The sequence below is a fragment of the Manis javanica genome, chromosome 1 (genome assembly GCF_040802235.1).
Source record: "Manis javanica isolate MJ-LG chromosome 1, MJ_LKY, whole genome shotgun sequence".
NCBI classification, from domain to species: Eukaryota; Metazoa; Chordata; class Mammalia; order Pholidota; family Manidae; genus Manis; species Manis javanica.
Genome location: NC_133156.1, coordinates 208,280,223 through 208,292,717, shown reverse-complemented (window position 1 = coordinate 208,292,717; position 12,495 = coordinate 208,280,223). Strand labels below are relative to the sequence as shown.

Genomic DNA, 12,495 nt, shown 5'->3' with positions numbered 1-12,495 from the left:
GTGAAAAACAGAACAGAATGGTTCTAAGTACATTGACTGTTTACCCTTGTGTTCTCAAGGCTGAATCCCTTCCCCATGTCAGGAGAGAGTATCCTGCCTCCTGTCATCAGCCCTAGAATCAAAATTTGAAGTACGGTTTCTACTGAATCAAATTGTAAGTCAAATCATTGTAAGTTGGATCATGGTAAACTGGAGACCATCTTTATGTAGTTAATAGTGACAGGCATTTCTTTTTCTCTTTAAAAAAATATGTACTTATTGAGCAGGGATAGGTTAGAATGAGGGAAGAGAGAGTACTGAAAATGAATACCATTTTGTTTCTGCGAAGGGGTTTATCATCTGAGGGAAGAAAAGGGCAGGCAGAAATGACAGGAGAGACTGCATGTGGAAGGTACCAGCCTCAGGACCTGTAATGGGAATGCTGCTCTTAGGTGTGAATGACAGGGGCTGCAGTTCCTGACCAGCTCTCCCCTCTCCTCTTCCTTATTAATTAGAATCTTGAATTTTTGGGGGGTTGGCAATGGGCTTAAAGACTGCATTTTCTAGACTCATTTGAAGTTAGGGGTAGCCACACAATGCAGCTTCAGACAGAGTTAGGAACAGAGGTTGGACAGGTCTCACATGAAAGCCTCTTATTGAGCTGGTGTGTGCACAAGAGCCTTTAGCCCTCCCTCTTGCCTGGATGATGGTGGTAACTCCAGCAGCCATTTTGTGACCATTAAACCACAAGTCACACCCTGTAGTAGCAGAGGAGAAAGCTAGAATGAGCCTGGAATCTGGACAACATCCTGGGGATGCTAGACTGCCCTGGATTTCCAACCTGTGATTTTCTCATTATGTGAGAAAAAAATGATCCCTGATTTTGTTTAAGCCACTGTTATTTGGGTTTTCTGTTCTATACAGCCAGTTGCTTCCTGAATGTCACCGTGTGTATCAGTGCATGTATCAGGGCTTTTGAGTTCTATGTGTCTGTGGCAGGGAGAATAGGGATTTTATTGAGGTCTGAGAACAGGCGGTCACATGAGATGGATACGGCCGCTCTTAAGCCTGATCCTAGCCTTCTGGGTGGTAGTGAAGGGTCCTTCGTCTCCTCAGGAGGATGAGGACAGTCATAGCTCTAAACATGCCAAGGGAGGAGAAAACAGGAATACCGCAAGGAGCAACATGGAGAGAGGTGGGCATCTTGGTGCTGACTGGTGCCAGCCTGGCCTACCTCATATCTCTGCATATGGGTCTAGGTGGTGTAACAGGGGCATTTATTGGTAAAATATGTCATTTGAACTGATTTTTTTTTAACTGTGGCAAAAACACATCATTTCAAACATTTGCTATTTCAAATCATCTGAATGGATTCCTTTTTCAAATCAACTCTTTGATCACATTTTCATGTAGTTTTCCCCTCAGAAGATGAGCCCTCAGACTTTGACCCGGGGAAGGGGGCCAAGGTGGTCATCTTCAGGGCTCAGGCTGACTTGCTTGACCTCATTAGTGAAGTGATGGTATGGAATTCTAGGCTTTGTGGAAATAGAGGGATTGCTAACAGATGCTCTTTTTTAAACATGTTTAGGGCCCGGACTTGATGGATTAGATAACAGAGTTTACCATTCCCTAGGTAGGGAAGGCTCAGATGGAGGGCGACTCCTTCCAAGTCCAGGGATTGTGGAAGAAGCATGGTAAGAGTGGCAGAGGATGAGAGGCGTGTGTTCTGATTTCCTCTACCCAGGCCTCAATGCTGGTCTGGCTGGTGGGGCGCTGGGGGTAGAGGGGCCTTACGCCTCCTCGTGGCAGGGTTAGAGGAGGTCCCTTTGCAGCCTGCCTCTGCGCCAGCCTCAGAGTAACTGTGAGGCCTGGGGGGGTTAGGCAGAGCGAGGGCCCGAGGTCAGCTTTGTCCAGCTGCCCTCAGTGTCTGTGCCTGCAGACTCGGGAAGTGTCTGTGTGAACCCAAAGGAGGCTGGAAATCAGCTGACAGTTTACCAGACGGTTGCGGCAACAGGAATAACATGCCCCATAACTAAGGGGTCCAGGGCAGACAGCCTGGGAATCAGGTGAGCATCACAGGCAGGTTTTAGGGGATTGTGGGTGAGGTGAGGTCTCTGCACAAGGTAAAGAAAGCAGAGCAGGATTCACTGGCCGTGGACTTCAGGCAAGTGGACAAGAAACATTACTTTGCAGGATTTGAGTTGAGTCCCTGCCATCGGTCAGCTTTTGTTAGGTGAGGCTGTAGTAACAAACAGCCCCCACATCTCTACCTCTTAAAACACAGCAGTTGATTTCTCCTGGTGGCTGTGGTTGGCTGGGCTCTGCCCCACATGTCCTCTCAGCACAGTACTGAGGAGTGGTCCCAGTGAGGATCCTACCCTTCTTAGGGCAGGGGAAAAGCACAAGATTGCTGGTAGAAACTGACACTAGCTCTTAATGCATCTGCTTGGACAGGGCACATGTAATCTGCTCTCATATGCCACTGGCCAAAGCCAGTCGCATGGTGGCCATATCCATAGGATGGGGAAGGATGCTCCTCTCATAGATGTCACTGCAAGTCACACGGCTGTGTGCAGGGATAGCCCTCCGTCAGAAAGGGGGAGAGAGGAGTTGAGAATAAGGATGGAGCCCACTATAGGACTTAGTTATCTCTCCACCAACACCAGTGCCTATCAGTGGTCCAGCAACTCCTTTGAATCCCTTGATGTCTCACAGAAGGGTGGTGGGTGTGAAAGACAGGCTCTACCTGCCGAGGCTAAGTCCTGAAAGGACAGGTTGGGTCACCGACTCAGGCTCGGTTGGCAGGGCTGGACGAATTGTGGGACAACGTGTTTGTAAAGACCACGTCCTGGTGGAGAAAAGCCATTGTGTCTTTTGTTCGCTCGGTGGGAGTAGCTTTGGCTCCCTGCCACGGCACCAAGGGCACAAGACAGAGCTGTCTCCCGGGGCCTCCCTCTCCCAGGGAGTGCAAACACAGCATTCATACACTTCTTTTGCTGCAGGAGGTGTTTTACCAAAGCTGATAGGATCAACCTGTTCTCTATCTCAAACCTGCTTTTAAAAGGACTTTCCTGTTTTTTTTTTCTTTCCTTAATTGCAGTATATTTTTATAACATACTTTGAACAGAATAAACAGAACCTAGCAAAACAGTTATTAAAGAACTATAAAATGGTTTCCTTATACTTGCCCTCTTTTATTTCTTCCACCTTCAGATGGGTGGGGCTTGGTGGGTGAACCTAAGTGAATGAGCTGTGAAATAGTGAGGGCATATCTGATGAGGCGACCGGCTTCTGGCCTACATCTGTGGGAGCTGGGACGCCCCCCCACCCAACAGCCCTTCAGGCAAATTCTTGCTCAGCCACGTTTTGTTAATTTACAGGTTGCAGAGCACTCAGTTCTCAGGGCCTGGGTCGCTGGGATGGTTTTACAACAGGCGCTGGCGGCCACATTCATTGGACACAAGGGGGTCGAAGGCCTCTTTTCCCAGCAGTTCAGCCCCACCATGTCATCTTCATCCCCCCTTTCAAGGTACCTAATATTCCCCTGATAGAACCCCATGTCTCTGGGGCCTCGTGTTGATGCCCCGCATTAAGGCAGGAAGATCTTAGTGTAATGAGTGCCTTGTGACTGCCAGAGCCAGGGCTGCAGGAGGGCACTACGGACTTGGGGAAGCAGGGAGAGGTTCTTGGAGGTGGGATGAGGCACAGAAAGGGGTGGAGAGTGACCCAGGTGAGAGACCAACTCTTGCCAGTTGCTGCTTTTGTCTCTAGATGGCCTTGGTCACCACTTCGAGTTGTGGCAGGAATGGGGGACCCAGGATGGGCATATGGATGGAACAGTCTGCCTTGTGTCCTGGGCAGATGGAAGACAAGAATGGGGGCTCCTGGGGGACAAGCTGAGTCTTTGTGCTCCCACTTGGTCCCCTGTGGAAGGGTGGGATCTGAGCAGTCACACCTTATCCTGCCTGGAGGTGCCATTTTGACCATCCCCTGTGTGATGTATCTTGTGGTTCTCATCAGTAGAGGCACTGGATACCCTCTACTGTAGCTTTCCACCGAGCGCTGGGTGGCTGATAAACTCATGTACTCTGAGGAACTCATGAATGACAACAGGTACACTCTTCCCAGGAGCATCTGCCCTTTAATAAGTAGCAAAGACTTACTAGAAACTGGATGTCAGAAGGGAGGAGAGGGAGATAATTGGGGCAGGAAGACTTTCTGCTCACTCCCACCATGAAGGTAGCACTAGTCAGCCCCTGTATTGGTAGACTGTGTTAGAATTTGCAAAGGCATTTCACATATGGGACCTTATTTGATTCTCTCATTTGGCAGAGGTAGGTAAGAAAATACTATGGCCATCGCTTGTGAATGAAGAAACCACGCCGAGAGTGAGCTGGGATGGGTCAAAGGCTACACAGCCAGCGGGTGGCAGAGCTGGGACAGGGAGCTGATTCCTTTCACTCTACGCTCGGTCTTTTCCTTGATGCAGGGCTGCAGAGACAGCCTGGGCCCAGGGTGTGGCAAACACAAAGCCCACAGAGACGCATGGAGGTGGTGGATAAGGTGGGAGATTTGGAATCACAGGACCTACTTAGGATCCAAACTTCATCTCTTCCTCTGAAGTTAGTTAACACCTCAGGGCCTCAGTCTCCTTGCTCGCAGAACCTCTTTCTACTCTGACCTCCCAGGGTTATTGTGAGAACCAAAAATGAGATAATGTGACTGAAGAATAGTTGCAAACTGCAAAAAGCTCCCCACATGCTTGATTCCAGGAAGTAAGGGCTGGACTCTCTGCACTGTTCCCACCCTTCCTTTGGGGGAGGCAGCAGGCTCAGAAATAACCTTCACTTCTGTCCTCCCTGTTTCCCCCGGGACTGGGGCTGAGTGTTTGCTTCTTGAAAAACAAAAAATCAAAGCATTTGCAGAAAAACCAAAAGCTCGTTTCTGCTTCCCTTCGGCTGCCCTTCTGCTCCCTGGGGCAAGAGGAGAGGATGTGACTGGAGGCCTGGGTTTGCTGGGGGCTTCCAGAGTCCTCACTGCCCTAGAGGCCTGGGGGGCATTTGTCATCTCTTCCGGCTGAGGCTGGTGGTGCTCTGAGGTGGGGACCCCGAGCTCCCTCAGGAGATGGGGCAGGTTGGAGAGGAGCCTAGCTCTCTCACAACGAGCTATCGCTGCCCAAGAACACCAAGGAACCACCGGACATGCCAGGGAAATACACCCTGTACTCTCAACCAGACATTGCTATTCACTTCGACTGACCCTTTCTGGCCATTTACAAAGTGGAGTTCAGAATCCTGTGAGTCTCTTTCTCCCCATCTAGTGATCAGCAGATGAGTTTTCAGAGGGTGTTTGTCTTTTCTGAGAAACAGGGAGAGACCAGTTTCAGGGGAGAACTAAAACCTACAGCGCACAAGTTGTATGGTACAGCCAGGCAACCCCAAACGGGAGCAGGCCAGGTTCTGGCCCTCTGCTACCAAGTGGTGGCTGCCTACATGCCCTCTCACCCAGACTCAAGGTTTTCACCCGAGATGGTCAGGTGGGCCTGCTGGGTCGGGGTGGGGGCAGTCTTTACTCAGAACTTTGTAATGGCAGCAAAAAAGATTTGTTAAGAAGAACCTAACCTAAGTACAGATGAACCATATATCTTTTTCCAAACAGGCATGGTCATATCTGTAGCAATCTCAGACAAATATAAGCTATGTGGCTGATGTTAGCTACCAATCCCTCCTCAACAGGCGACTGAGAAAGGAATGTTCCAGGCCATGTGCTAGCCCAGGTTTCCGGCAGTGTCCGGGGTCTGCCCTTTCCTCTGACCCTCCTCTTGTTCCAAACCATTTTGAATCCCACATGATTTCATGCCAGCTGCTCCCTTTCTTCATGGGGCACATGGCCTTGGATATCTTAGTTTTTCTAATTTCCCAAGGCTGGATTTAGAATACAGAGTTCAGCAGGCATGTTTTCATAGCTCTGTTTCTCTGCCATTTGCTGTACCACAGGCTTGTCTGGAGTCTGGAAGTAGAGGGTGGGGTTCTCACCAGTGCACATTCTGCTAAATAAGCTGGCTGGGCCAACGGCTTCCTTCTGCCACTGCTCTGGTGGGTGCAGTTCCCCTGGCAGCTTTGGACTTTGGTGGGGAAGGCACGCCTTCAGAATATTGAATCAAAGGGTTTCTCTCTTTTTTACAATAAAAACATTTTTAAAACTAATTACCACTTGGCTGTTCACTAACCAGCGATCTGTATACATACCCACGTGTGTTACTGCAACATACCCACCCAAAGGCAGGCAGAGGTGAAACTGGAGGCTCCAGGCTTTTCTCTTACATGTGTTATAAGGGCTGGGGCAGGGAAGGATCCAGGAACACAGATCCTTTGGTTAGGGGGTTTTGTTTGAGGGGCTTAGGAATTCATTAGGAGCTGGGAAAGAGTGCCTGGCCAACCGAGCCCCTGCTTGGTAAACTAACCCACTGAGGCAGAACCCAGGATTCATTCCATTCAGTTCACTTGATAAATATTTACTGAGCACTTGCTACAGGCTGGGCACTGTTCTAGGTGCTGGGGATACAATAGTGAATTAAACAGACAAAAATTACTACATCATAAGGCTGAATTTCTAGTACTGTGCTGTAACTCCATTCGTTGGCTGTGATGTTCTGTGCCAAGGTCCTAATCTCATTATCGTGGATGGTCACAAATGGCTCAGGTAGCATCTTCCTTCTCCAGCCTCTTCCTTCTTTCCATCCTCTTCTACACAGCCCTGGAGTATTATCCTGCTCTTCAGTGACCAGACCCAAGAATCTCCTTGAGGAAGACCCACCAGCCTCGGGTTCCCCGGTATATGATGACCATCTATCTCTCAGGGCTTCCCTCCGCCTGTATGAAAGAGAAACCTTTGGATCTGAGGTTACAGAGCCACCCCTGCCTACTTCCCAGATTTCTTATCCCTTCCAGGGAAATTGGTTGTAGGCTAAAGAGCAAGCAACAGAGATAAAATCTTAGAAGCAGGCATAAAAAAAAGACACAAAAGACTGATAACTAATTTCTCCAGTGAAACAATAGAAATCAGAAGACAATGAAATGATATCTTCAGAGCTCTGAAAGAGTGTAACTACCAAGTAGAGGTCTCTAGAAGACCAAGTGTCCTGCCAAAAAAAAGGGTAAATAAAGATACTTTTAGAAAAATGAAATCTGACACATCTCACCACCAGCTGACCTGCACCAAAGGAAATACTAAAGGGTGTTCTTCAGGCAGAAGGAAAACGAACTCCAAGGTAACCTGAGAGATGCAGGAGGGAATGAAGAACAACAGAAAGGTAAAGATGTGCGTAATGTAAGTGACTACTGACTACATATACCTCAACGATGATGTCTGGTGGGGTTTTAAACAGATAGCAAATTAAAATACAACTGAGTTCTGCACACCACCAGTTTGAACTGCATGGGTCCACTTATACACAGTTTTTTTCAATAAATATATTAGAAGATTTTTTGGAGATTTGAGACAATTTGAAAAAACATTTCTTTAGCTTACTTTATTGTAAGGACAGTATACAATACATATGTTAATCAACTGTTTATGTTTTTGGTAAGGCTTCTGGTCAACAATAGACTGTTAGTAGGTGATGTTTGGGGTGTCAAAGGTGTAGGTGGATTTTCAACTGCACAGGATTCAATGCCCGTAACCGCCGTATTGCTCAAGGGTCAACTGTGTCTGAAATAACATGATAATAGCATATGTTGGAGGGTGGTGGTAGATAGGGCTAAAGCAGTCTAAGGTTCTTGCATTATCCAAGGGGTAGTAGAAGTACTTATCTGTATCAGACTTTGATTAGTCAAAGATAGATGTTATAACCATATCACATAAAAAAAAATAGCAAAGACACCAAAATGTGTTACTCCCAAAAGAGTAAGTCAAATGGTGCTATAAAAATATTGAGTCAGTCCAAAAGGAGGCAAGGAAGAGTCACAGCCCAGGCAGGACAGGTAGAAAGCAAATAAGATGGCAGATTATCACCCAATATAACACTAATTACAATAAATAGAGAAGGATTAAACAAACACTCCACTTAAAATATGCAATTGTCAGAGGAACTAAGAAAACCTAACTATGTCCTACTTACAAGAGATGTGTTTTAAATATAAGTACACAGAAAGATTGGGAGAAAACAATGATAAAACATACTGTACACAGAAAGTTGGGGTGGCTATGTTTATATCAAATGAAATAGATTTTAAGGCAAAAGCCATTAGTTACGATACTTCATAATAATACAAGGTTCAATTCACCAGGAAGCTAAGACAATTCTGTAATTGTATGAATCTAATAATATTGCCTCAGAGTTAACAAAGCAAAAACTAAAAGGAAACAAAGTAGAACTAAAAGGAAAAATAGAAAAGCCACAATCACGTCTGTGGGAGATTTTTTATGCACCTCTGTCAGCTACTGATAAGTCAAGCAGAAAAATACCTGGTAAGGATACAGAAGATCTGAACAAGATGATTAACACACTGGAATTAATTAATGGCTACAGAATATAGCTTCCAACAACTTCAAATACATATTCTTTGCAAGTGCAGATGGAATGTTTACAAAAATTGACCATATGTGAGGCCAGAAAGCAAGTCTCAACCAGTTTCAAAGGATTGAAATGATATGTTCACTGAGTACATTGGAATTAAGCTTAAAAGCAGCAGCAGCAAAATGAGAAAATCCTCCAAAGTTGGGAAATGAAGCAGTGTTCTTAACTGACGATCGAAGAAGAAACACAATGGAAATTAGAAAATATTTTTGACTGAATGATGAGTAAAAAAGTACATTGCAAAGTACACCAGAAAAGTACTTTTAGGATATAGTTTAAAGCCAGACTTGGAAGGAGATTTATAGCCTTAAATGCTTATATTGGAAAAGAAAGGCTGAAAAATCAATGATTTAAATATCCAGCTCAAAAACTTAGAAAAATAAATAAAACCCAAAGCTAACTAAACTCAGAGAAAGTAGAATGATGAGAAAAATAATGACCTTGTGAGCACAAATTAATGAAATAGAAAACAAACAATGGAAAGGATCCACAAAGTTGGTCCCCTGAAAACATTGGTAAAGTAACAAGTAAAATTAGGCATGGGGGAGGGGAGAGAGAGAAAATGAATAACTTATATCAACAATGAAAAAGGGGACTTTAATACAGATTCTACAATAATACAATAATAGTTCTATTAATAATTGTATTAAGGATAATAAGAGGTTATGAACAATTTTATGCCAATGTGTTTGAAAACTTAGATGAAATGGAACAATTCCTTGAAAAAAAAATGACTTAAATTTGACACAGGTAGAAAACTCTGAAAACTCAACACTTTAAAAAAAATTGAATCCTTAATTAATATTCTTCCTACAAAGAGAACTCTAGGCCCAGATATGAAGGTATCTTCATTAGTGAATTTTACCAACATTAGGTAAAGAAATGACAGCAATACTATGTGATCTTTTGCAGAAAATAGGAAATGAGGAAATACTTCTCAACATATGTTGAGTCTGGTAAACCCTTAATACCTGATAAGGACATTATAAGAAAGAAAAATTACAGGTCAATTTCTCTCATGAATATAGATGCAAAATTCCCTAATAAAATATTAAACCAAATCCAGAGATACAAAAAAGATATTAAATCATGTCCAAATTTAGTTTATGACAGAAATACAAGTTGGTTCTGCATTTGAAAAGCAATCCATTTAGTTTATCACGATAATGAGATAAAAGAGAAAAGTGTAAGACCATTCTCGTTGGTGTAGGAACATTATTCAATAACATTTAATATACATTAATTGAAAAAACTCTTAACAAAGAAGAAGAAATAGAACCAATAGGATATGTGTTACATACACACACAGACACACACACACACATATACATAAATTTATTTCTTTAATTTATTTGGAGAGATTTTAAGAAATTGGCTCATTGGCTCATGGAGTTATGGAAGCTGTAGGCCCAAAATCTGTAGAGCTGGAGAGGCAGAGAAGACCAGATGTTGTGTTGTGACCCGTAATTCCAAGCATTGGCAAGGATGTGATACAGCTAGAACTCTTATACATAGCTGGGGGCACTGTAACTTGAAAATTATATGAACACGTGCATATCCTATGGCCCGGTAAGTCCACTGTTAGGTGTATACCCCATAGAAATGCATTTATATGACACTAAAAGTCATGTATAAGGATGTCCTGGGGAGCTTTATGAGGAAGCCTTAACCAAGAAACAACCCAAATGTCCTTCATCAATAGGATGGATAAATGAATATTGGTATATTCATACAATGGATTGTATGAATATGAGAGTAAGTAAATATAGGTACACCAACAATATAGATAAAACCCACAAACATGATGTTGAGGAAAGAATCTATATGCAAAGGCACACTGCATGATTCTGGTATATAAGGTTGGCAACTAGTCCAAACAGTGTTGAAAGTCAGGATGGTGGTGATATCTGGGAAGGAGGACAGGGGTAGTGATTGCAAAGGGCCTGGAGAGGGCTTCCGAGGTGCTGCCCACATTTGATTTCTTCATCCGAGTGTTGGTCACATGATGCAGCCCCTTTGTGAAATCCATTAAGCTTACACACAAAGATTCAAAACAGAGAAAGAACGGGGGAAAGTGATCTGGAGATAGGGAGTACAGACAACTCTTTCCAGAAGTTTGCTCTAAGGGGAAAATGAAAGGGGAGTGATTTGAAAGGGGAAAATGAGAGAGTCAAGAGTGATATTTTTTTTCTTTTCAGTTTGTTTTTTTGAATTAAGACATGTTCTTGTGCTGATGAGAATAATGCAATAACGAGGGGAGCACTGGTGATGCGGGAGCACCGATGACGAGGCAGGAACTGTCGGAGCGCTGTCCTGTCCGGGAGCCTGGGGAGCAGGGCGTAGCACAGGAACGGAGGGCAGCACACCCAGCTCCCTCCTCCCCAGGGAGACTCTTTCCATGTTTCCCAGGCCTCTTTCCCCTGTGGGTGTCTGCACCTACACTCTCTCACTCCCAGTCTGGTTCATGATTAAATGTATTCTCTGCTTCCTGAAGGGCAGACAGGGAATCAGAAGGCAGAAGCTAGTAGCCAGGCTTGTGCCCTTTGGGCTAGAGGAGCTTATGGCCAGGCAGAAAGTGGAGGTCCCAGTCTGAAATGGCTGTATTTTGTAAATTGAGGTATATCCCATGGATTTCTGCCACCAGAAGCTCCTGTCCTGACTGGTTGGTTCTGCATAAATCAAGGGATGGTCACTAGCACTGGTTCCCTGCTCCTCTGCCCTCTGCCTCATCCCGACCTGCTTTGGGGGCAATGGCTGCTTGGCCGATCACCCCTCTCACAGGACCCCAGGGCTCTCGCTGTGAGCTGGGGGAGGGAACCTCAGCTTCAGGAAGGGCAGGAAGCCAGCTTAAAAAAGCACATTCCTTGGCAGGTTAAAAAACACTTTTTAAAAAAAGTGTAAAGACTTAACCTTTGCTAGGAAATGGTTGTGGTATTTTCTTTAAATGAAAAGAGACCATTGTGAGTTGGACTTTGGAAACTACACAACATCCTGGTGCTGTTCTCCAGGGCGGGCTCAGGCAATGCTGGTCAGGCCGGCTCTGGCCTTTCCTCCAGATGGTCTCCTTGCACTGTTTGAAGGGGCTGGACCAGGGCATGGGGCCTGGAAAGGCCACTAAAAGGCTGAGCCCCTCCCCAGCAGGGGACCTCAGGCAGAATGGGCTTCTCATTTCCTGCAGTTGCTTCCATGCAGGACCAGCTCCATAATTTGTGGGGCCCAGTGCAAAATGAAAATGCAGGGCCCTGGTTCAAAGACTATTAAGACTTTCAAGATGGCGACAGCAGAGCCTTAAACCAAGTGCAGGACCCACAGAGGTCACAAAGCCTCACATCTCCTTGATTCTGGAAGATAATATTACTCTGATTCTGCAGGCTAACTTGAATGTTTGAAACTTCTCTCTTAGGCGTTACCTCAGGTCTAGACTTGGGTCCCAGATGATACAGGGCAGGAAACAGGGCATCCTCCTGGGGTCCCACCCCCATCCCTGGCTCCCATATACCACAGCTGGCAACAATTTCCCAGCCTGGCTTTTTGCTCAGATTTCTTTCCCATCACATTTCATAGACTGCACTCCTCTGTTGTGAAAACATTCTGGGTTTAATCTGTGCTTGCTTGTAACCTGGGGGCCTGGGGTAATCAGGGAACACAGAACAGCTGCTGGGTTCCTTGACGCTCCTTGAGCTGTTTACAAGCCTCCTTGAAGGGCCTACTGTAAATAGGAAAGTACAAACACATGCCGATTTTGCAGCAAATTAAAACCATCCACTGCTTTCCCTGAATTTTAACACATAGTGGTTTGTGTTTATGCAGCATTTATTATCTTGCATGCTACTTACAGACCTGCATAGTTCTCTGCTAAGTCAGACCTAAACATCTGTGCCTTCCAGCATTCTGCAACTCTCACCATGTCCTAGAACCTTGTTTCCAGGGTCATAAGC

At 45.1% G+C, this 12,495-nt stretch overlaps 1 long non-coding RNA gene across 1 annotated transcript in view; it reads left to right on the top strand.

The window, feature by feature from the left end:
• The first annotated feature begins 6,909 nt into the window (after positions 1 to 6,909).
• LOC140843648 (uncharacterized) overlaps positions 6,910 to 12,495 on the top strand; it is a 119,480-nt gene continuing 113,894 nt past the window's right edge. Inside the window, exon 1 of the long non-coding RNA XR_012121609.1 lies at positions 6,910 to 7,291. This is a non-coding gene — a long non-coding RNA (uncharacterized lncRNA). The remainder of the gene's footprint in view (positions 7,292 to 12,495) is intronic.